At 40.4% G+C, this 8,962-nt stretch overlaps 1 long non-coding RNA gene across 1 annotated transcript; it reads right to left on the reverse strand.

Annotated features, from left to right (window-relative positions):
- Positions 1 to 1,691: 1,691 nt before the first annotated feature.
- LOC143773659 (uncharacterized) lies at positions 1,692 to 5,575 on the reverse strand. The gene is made up of 3 exons (XR_013215284.1): positions 5,530 to 5,575; positions 1,995 to 2,072; positions 1,692 to 1,750 (listed from the first exon to the last, which is right to left on the reverse strand). It is a non-coding gene; the product is annotated as an uncharacterized LOC143773659 (long non-coding RNA).
- Between the last annotated feature and the right edge of the window lie 3,387 nt (positions 5,576 to 8,962).

Below are 8,962 nucleotides of genomic sequence, written 5' to 3' on the forward strand. Positions count from 1 at the left end.
GACTTTTTAAAGAGAGTTCTGAGACAAAAAAATGGCTCTTTGCAACCTATGCCATGCCAAGATTAGCAAAGGCCATACCACAGAGTATAACCACCACCAGCATGATCAGGCACATGTCATCCAAACACCTGACTCTGTGGTCCAAACTCCTGGGTCCACAATTAGTGCCAACACTGCCAGCGAGTGACACCACTGTCTCTTCCCCTGTGCTAGGTGCTTCTCAGTCCCCTGTCCATGACACTGGTGCAGATGCCTCCTTCCCTGGACCTGCACATTCAGATGCACCATCATCAGGCACTTCCAAATCCTTGTCCCAGCACAGCGTTCAGCAGTCCCTACACCAGGCCTTGGAACGATGGAGAAAGTTTCCAGCCACCCACCCACAGGCCCAAAGGCTAAATGGACACATTTTTTAAGGCTGCTTGCCATGGAAATGTTGCTGTGTAGTCTTGTTGACAAGGAGGATTTCTGCCAACTCATGGCAGCAGCTGTTCCATGATACTATGTCCACAGCCAACACTTTTTCTCCAAGGTCTGGCATCCCAGCTTGTACCAGCATGTGTCTAGGAACATCACCTTTAACATAACATTACTGAGATTGTCCACTTAACGACCAACACGTGGAAAAGCGCTGGTAGCCAGGGACACTACAGTTCTCTGACAGCACACTGGGTGAACATTGTGCAAGCTGGAGTTGAGTCCTACCCTTGCTCGGCACATGTGCTCCCAACACCAAGGATTGCTGGCCCTACTTCTGTCAGGGTTTCCTCTATGTCGTACATCCTGCACGCCTTCCTGCTTTTCCTCATCCTCCGTCTCCAATGTGTTATCTCAGAGCACGTTGTCCACATCAGTTGGAAGCTGGAAGCACTGCCTCAGCAAAGCGACAACAGGCTTTGCTGAAGCTAATTTGTCTTGGAGACAACCGTACACTGCAGCAGAGTTCACAGGCAAAACAGATTTGTGGCTTTTGTCACTGAATCTCCAAACTGGCATGACCGTGTGTGATAATTGGTGTAGCCTAGTGGCAGTTGTAAAGCTTGGCAAGCTAACAGACATACTATGCTTGACAAACATGCTCAACTTGGTAGTTCGACTGTATCTGAAAACATACCCAGATTTGCCAGAGCTTCAGCTCAAGGTATGCCACATCAGCGTCCAATTTCCCAGATTGATTATAGCTGTCACCGGTCTGCTGTTGCTGCAGCTCATGCGAGTGTCAGCTCTATGACTGGGGTGCAACATGCCCACACACTGGAACTCCACACTTCACATGCTGGCAAGACTTTGTGAGCAGCAGAGGCCAGTTTCTGAGCACCAGCTTCAACATACCCATCGGTTTTTTAGTAAGCCTCCGCACATAACAGCTGAATAGTTTGCATGGATGTCTGACATTTGTGCTGTTCTCCAAGACTTTGAGGACATTACAAAGATGATGAGTAGCGATGGCACCATAGTCATTGCAATGATCCCACTTCTGTGCCTATTTAAACAGTCACAGCTCATAATTAAACATGAGGCTATGCATGTGGACCATAGAAAGAAATGAAAAGCTAGCACACAATCAATGAAGTCCACGGTGCTAGTGAACGGGATATTGAGTCCCACACGTTATAAAATTCAAAAGATCACTGCACTCGTATGGTTTTCAAATGCATAATTCCAAAAGTTTATTCAATTTGTGTCAGAGGAAAAAAGGTACTTGGCGAATTGACGTTTCGGCCAACCCGTAGCCTTGTTCACAAAATCGCTGTAACAAGTAGAAGATAAAACAGTGTCACTCACAGGTAAGTATATACATATTTTCAATTGTACACAGAAGAAATCCATATCTCGGTGATACAATCGCCGATAGTTGGATGTATTCTATAAAGATTAACGACTAGGAATCATCTATTTCAAAAAAACATGAATTGCTAGGCACTTGAGAGGAGGAGTTGAGAGAAGGAGTTCATGTTGGATCTGGAGAAAACAATTGTGGAGGAAGAACATACCCTGTTAGAACTGTATTGCATACAAAGAAAGGACCCTTTATGTTTGGTGAGTCAAATAAAGCGATGAAGAAGCATAACCTGAAAAGAACAATATAGCATAAGGAGGCAGCAGAGCCACAGGGTCCATGGCAGAGGCGGGGGGTGGGCCTGCACCCGACACATGTATATATAGTACATAATATAATATTGATAGTAATTCCCTCTTTAGAGCCCGGTTACTTATATCTCCACCCCAAATAGAATAGTACATCATAGAGATACTGACCTAGCAGGAGTGCTAGCGAACATAAGCCCATGCATAAAAACCGTATAAGCGGCTGGACCGAGACTTGTAGCTGCAATATATATATATATATATATATATATATATATATATATATATATACATACAGTGGGGCAAAAAAGTATTTAGTCAGTCAGCAATAGTGCAAGTTCCACCACTTAAAAAGATGAGAGGCGTCTGTAATTTACATCATAGGTAGACCTCAACTATGGGAGACAAACTGAGAAAAAAAAATCCAGAAAATCACATTGTCTGTTTTTTTATCATTTTATTTGCATATTATGGTGGAAAATAAGTATTTGGTCAGAAACAAACAATCAAGATTTCTGGCTCTCACAGACCTGTAACTTCTTCTTTAAGAGTCTCCTCTTTCCTCCACTCATTACCTGTAGTAATGGCACCTGTTTAAACTTGTTATCAGTATAAAAAGACACCTGTGCACACTCTCAAACAGTCTGACTCCAAACTCCACTATGGTGAAGACCAAAGAGCTGTCAAAGGACACCAGAAACAAAATTGTAACCCTGCACCAGGCTGGGAAGACTGAATCTGCAATAGCCAACCAGCTTGGAGTGAAGAAATCAACAGTGGGAGCAATAATTAGAAAATGGAAGACATTCAAGACCACTGATAATCTCCCTCGATCTGGGGCTCCACGCAAAACCCCCCCCGTGGGGTCAGAATGATCACAAGAACGGTGAGCAAAAATCCCAGAACCACGCGGGGGGACCTAGTGAATGAACTGCAGAGAGCTGGGACCAATGTAACAAGGCCTACCATAAGTAACACACTACGCCACCATGGACTCAGATCCTGCAGTGCCAGACGTGTCCCACTGCTTAAGCCAGTACATGTCCGGGCCCGTCTGAAGTTTGCTAGAGAGCATTTGGATGATCCAGAGGAGTTTTGGGAGAATGTCCTATGGTCTGATGAAACCAAACTGGAACTGTTTGGTAGAAACACAACTTGTCGTGTTTGGAGGAAAAAGAATACTGAGTTGCATCCATCAAACACCATACCTACTGTAAAGCATGGTGGTGGAAACATCATGCTTTGGGGCTGTTTCTCTGCAAAGGGGCCAGGACGACTGATCCGGGTACATGAAAGAATGAATGGGGCCATGTATCGTGAGATTTTGAGTGCAAACCTCCTTCCATCAGCAAGGGCATTGAAGATGAAACGTGGCTGGGTCTTTCAACATGACAATGATCCAAAGCACACCGCCAGGGCAACGAAGGAGTGGCTTCGTAAGAAGCATTTCAAGGTCCTGGAGTGGCCTAGGCAGTCTCCAGATCTCAACCCTATAGAAAACCTTTGGAGGGAGTTGAAAGTCCGTGTTGCCAAGCGAAAAGCCAAAAACATCACTGCTCTAGACGAGATCTGCATGGAGGAATGGGCCAACATACCAACAACAGTGTGTGGCAACCTTGTGAAGACTTACAGAAAACGTTTGACCTCTGTCATTGCCAACAAAGGATATATTACAAAGTATTGAGATGAAATTTTGTTTCTGACCAAATACTTATTTTCCACCAGAATATGCAAATAAAATGATAAAAAAAACAGACAATGTGATTTTCTGGATTTTTTTTCTCAGTTTGTCTCCCATAGTTGAGGTCTACCTATGATGTAAATTAACGACGCCTCTCATCTTTTTAAGTGGTGGAACTTGCACTATTGCTGACTGACTAAATACTTTTTTGCCCCACTGTATATATATATATATATATATATATATATATATATATATATATATATATACACATAAGAACAATGAGACCCAATGATATAGACTGGTTGAACTGTGGGGTATACGGAGCTGTTGGAATACCTGTCCTGTGGATGCAGTCAATATTGGATGTCAGCTTGTATCCGTTCAGTATATTTAGCAGTGTCCCAGACGTAATATGAGGGTATAATGCTATGTGCAAGGGAAGAGAAGTGGGAGTAATTATTAATTGGACCATGTCTCGTATAGGGAATGGTACGGAGGACCCGTTATTATACCTATTCAAGGTATTAGTACCTGTGTCACCAATTAATGCAGGGGACCACCCAAATGCTGGCCACTGGTAGTAGAGGTGTCTCCTCTGTATATTAGGAAATGCTGCCTGTAGATACAGGATTAATGCACCTGTGTAAGAGGGATGGTGATATGAGCTAAAGGGTTCATAAGGATGAAGTTATACTTATCAGATTATTATGCTGTAATCTCACGTCCTGGTCCTGTGTGCATGTCAGAAGCAAGCGTTGGTGGCGTAGTGGAGGAAGCCGACACAGTCCTGTGTCACGGCGGTGAGGCAGCTCGGTGTGTTCAGTGAGGCCTGGCGTTTTATCTGTTTCCCCAGCCGGTCCTATGACTGGAAGTGCGAGGGGACGCCGGCGCCTGCGCATTAGAGTTCCCTCGCTATGTGTGGGCAGGAAGAGCGGCGCCTGCGCACATCACATATGTAAGAGTGCTGGTATGCAGCGCCTGCATCTGTTTACAGAGCCGGCGCCTGCGCACGAGAGTTTCCTCCCTGTGTGTGGACAGGCAAAGCGACGCTTGCGCACACCACACTTGGCAGGACTCTGGTTCACAGCGCCTGCGTCTGTACACTGATCGGGCTGTGTAGGCAGAATCGAGTGTGGGTCTGGATGTGAATACTTAGCACTCGTGTATCATACCGTGTGACCCTACTGGTCTATGCTAGTATGCTGTGCATAATGGGGGAACATCAGCGTCTGTTGTCTGAATAATTCACAGTGTGCCCCCCCTTTTTTTTATTTCTTTTGATATGAGAGAGAAAGTATGCTAAATGCAAATGGCCCTTGTATGGGAGTGCAAAGCAATGTAAACCTTGTAGGGCACCAGGCTGCACGAGTGGACACATCACAGCCATGAATATACAACAATCACATGAGATACAGTATAATATTATGGTAGGAGTCCAAACCTTAATGAAGAAAATAAGGAAAAAGTCAAAGAAAAGAAATGAAATAAAAGTAATGAAATGAAAATGGACTAATAAAATGAAAAAATGAATATAAACTGAAAAAATAAAAAATAAAATGGGGGTTTGATAAGATGGGTTACAACTTTTTGTACTTGAGGATGAAACCTCCTATGTAATAAATTGGTAACAAAAATGGAATGAAAAAAATGGAATGAAAAAAATGAAATGAAAAGAAATGAAAAAAATGTTTAAAATTATTTTAAAAAAAATCTATGTAAGGAAACTTATAAAAGGACTATTAGGGTATGCATCTTACCAGCCACAACGCGTTTGTTATTGAAGACGGTTGTGCAAGTAGTCAGTTGGCCTATGTAGGAGAAAAATCAAATTAGCCAGTCCATCTCACGGTTCAAGCCCCGTGGGTGCAGGGTGTCGAGCGTATAGATCCAAAAGGTTTCTCGTTGCTTTAATAATTTTATATGATTCCCTCCTTTGACCGTTGTCAAAGTCATTTTTGTCTCTTAAAAATTTCTCTTTCTTTTGTTGCTTAATTTCCATTTGGAGTAAAGTGAGTTTTCTTTCCATTTTATTAATAAAGGTCTTATATTAGCTTTCCGTTAGGCGAGTTGATAATTCTGTTTTAAATTTATCCAGATCTTCACACAAGAGGGAATATTCTTTCTCATTCTGATTGGTTACTAGAAGTAATAGGCTGCGTGAGCATTGGAGAGGTATTTTCTCCCATTCTTCTTGAAAAGAGGTGTCGTGCTGAAATTGTGAAATTTCCTTAAAAACTCGTAAGCCTCTGGGAACTCTATCGCAGTCTATATAAGATTTCAGAGATTTGATGGTCCAAAATAAACGCATTTCTTTTTCCGCAATATTATGGATTTTCATTTCTAAGGTTTTATTACAAATAATAAGTACAAAAATGCTCACGCAGCCTATTACTTCTAGTAACCAATCAGAATGAGAAAGAATATTCCCTCTTGTGTGAAGATCTGGATAAATTTAAAACAGAATTATCAACTCGCCTAACGGAAAGCCAATATAAGACCTTTATTAATAAAATGGAAAGAAAACTCACTTTACTCCAAATGGATATTAAGCAACAAAAGAAAGAGAAATTTTTAAGAGACAAAAATGACTTTGACAACGGTCAAATATTTTCATGGAATAAAAACAAAAAACAATCTCTGTATTTTAATAGATCTCGGAGTCAAAAAGGCAATAGAAATTATAAGAAAAAAAGACAGGACGGTTGGATAACCGATTCTGAATCCAGTGCTACAGAAGATATAGGCGAAATTAGTTATCAAACCTGGTCAAAAACAGCTGCGTCCCTCCCTTTAGAAAGAAAATCAGACGAGGAAGGAGAAAACGCATCAACCCGGGGAAAACGCAAGCAAGTTTCATGGAGGAAATAAAGCTTCACCAAGATGACCTCCAGATACTGAACTTATCTGAAAGAACTTTGAATGCGGATCACATTTCGCTCCTCTCCAAAGGCTTAAATTATTGCATCCCAGAAAACTTCGATTTAACGGATTTTAGAATAGATCTATTCAAAAGCGTGAGAAAGTTACATCTGCAAAAACATTTTCGTAAAGATAAAAAGTATTTGTCTCAAAATGTTGTCCCTCTAATGGAAAGTAACACTTTTTCTTCTTCTATAGAAAACAACATAGGCTCATTAGGCTTTATGGTATATCCATCTCATGAAACTTCAGATATTACAGATGCGGCATTGTTATTGAGCATTAGTGATCCTTCAGTAATTTCTGTATCTGATGATACAAGGGTACATAATATTCAGAAAAAACCCTTTAGAGGAGGCACGCCATCTCGGTTCATGCCACCGATCTCCCCGGGTAATGCCATCGATTTATTCCACGACTTAGTGATTAAAGATGTAGAAGCTATTATTTACCGTACACCACAAAATAATCTTTCTACTAAAGAAATATCAGCACTAAGGGAATTACAAAAATGGGAAGATATTGTTATAAGAAGGGCAGATAAAGGGGGCAATATTGTTGTGCTAGATAGAGATTACTATATTCAAGAAGCCCTAACACAACTAAATGATCCAACTACTTACTGCCTGTTGCCCAATAATCCAACCCAGAAATATTTAACTAAATTAAGATCTTTGTTGAGAAAGTTTGTAGAAAAAGGAGTACTATCCAACAAACGTGCAGAGAGTCTTTTGCCTGAATTCCCGCAATATCCTCATTGGTACAGCATACCTAAAGTGCATAAGCGCATGAAAGAGCCACCAGGACGTCCCATAATTTCCGGGATTAATTCAGTAACAGAATCATTATCCCATTATATAGACTGGTTGCTAAAACCATTGTTATCAACAGTCCCGTCGTATATTAAAGACTCAGGTGATCTGGTTCTAGCACTTAAGGAGATAGATTGGCAATGCACTTTTGCTCTGACATCAATAGATGTAGTAAATTTGTATACTCGCATACCCCAAGATAGAAGCATATTAGCAATCCAAAAAATTCTTCATAATAGGGACCTTGACCCAGCAATAACCTCCTTTATTATAGAAGGTTTGGAATTCATCCTTTCTCATAACTCTTTCAAATTTATGGACAAATGGTACAAACAATTAGTTGGGACTGCAATGGGTACGCCCACCGCATGTACGTATGCTAACCTTTTTCTAGCAGTCTTTGAAGATACCTATATTACAAACATAAATAACCCATTTCTCAAACATATTCGTCTCTTTATGAGATTTGTGGATGACATCTTCATAATCTGGGACGGCAGTGAGAGTGAATTTAATAATTTTGTCACATATTTAAATTCATGTAATACAGATAATATGCAATTTACATCGTGTTATGGAGCCAACAGCTTAGAATATTTAGATGTAAAAATAGACATTATAGAAGGGGAACTAACGACAAAGGTTTTTAGAAAACCATCAGCAACGAATAGTATACTACACTTTGATAGTGCACATCCAATGCATACTAAGAGAGGACTCCCTTTTAGTCAAATGGCCAGATTACGAAAAATCAATAATAACAACCATATCTTTAACGAACAAATTGATTAATTAAAATCGCGCTTTAAAAATAGAGGCTATCCCCCTCAGGTCCTAACGGAAGCTGAAAACCGCATCAGTAAATTCTCACAAACAGATTTTCTAATGAGAAAAAGTAAAATAACATCCTCACAAAAGGAAAATTCAAATGAAGAAAGATTCTCTTTTTGCTTTAAACACAGTAATCTGGACAATATTGTACACGCTGCAATACGTAAAAACTGGCACGTGTTACAAACTGATAAAGAATTGGCCTATATACACACTAATATGCCTAAATTCGCTTATAGAAGAGCTCATAATTTGTCAGATATGTTAGTGCATAATAGAATCTTATCATCTAGAAAAAACTGGTTGACAAGTAATACCCCTGTGGGTAATTACAGATGCGGTAATTGTAGGTTTTGCCACCTTCACATCACGGACAATCCTATTAAACTTGGCTCCGTCACCTATAGAGTCCGAGATTTTATCCTTTGTAAGAGTAAATTCGTAGTTTACGCTCTTTTCTGCCCTTGCCTATATTTCTATATAGGAAAAACAATTAGACCGATGGTAACGCGATTTAAAGAACACTATAATTCAATTACAACAGAAAAGGCTGCTTACGGCTAATACAACACATGAAAGAGAAGCATAATTCTAATCCTGATCTATTGAAATTTGTTGGTTTAGAGAT

This window comes from Ranitomeya variabilis, chromosome 5 (assembly GCF_051348905.1).
Source record: "Ranitomeya variabilis isolate aRanVar5 chromosome 5, aRanVar5.hap1, whole genome shotgun sequence".
Lineage (NCBI taxonomy): Eukaryota > Metazoa > Chordata > Amphibia > Anura > Dendrobatidae > Ranitomeya > Ranitomeya variabilis.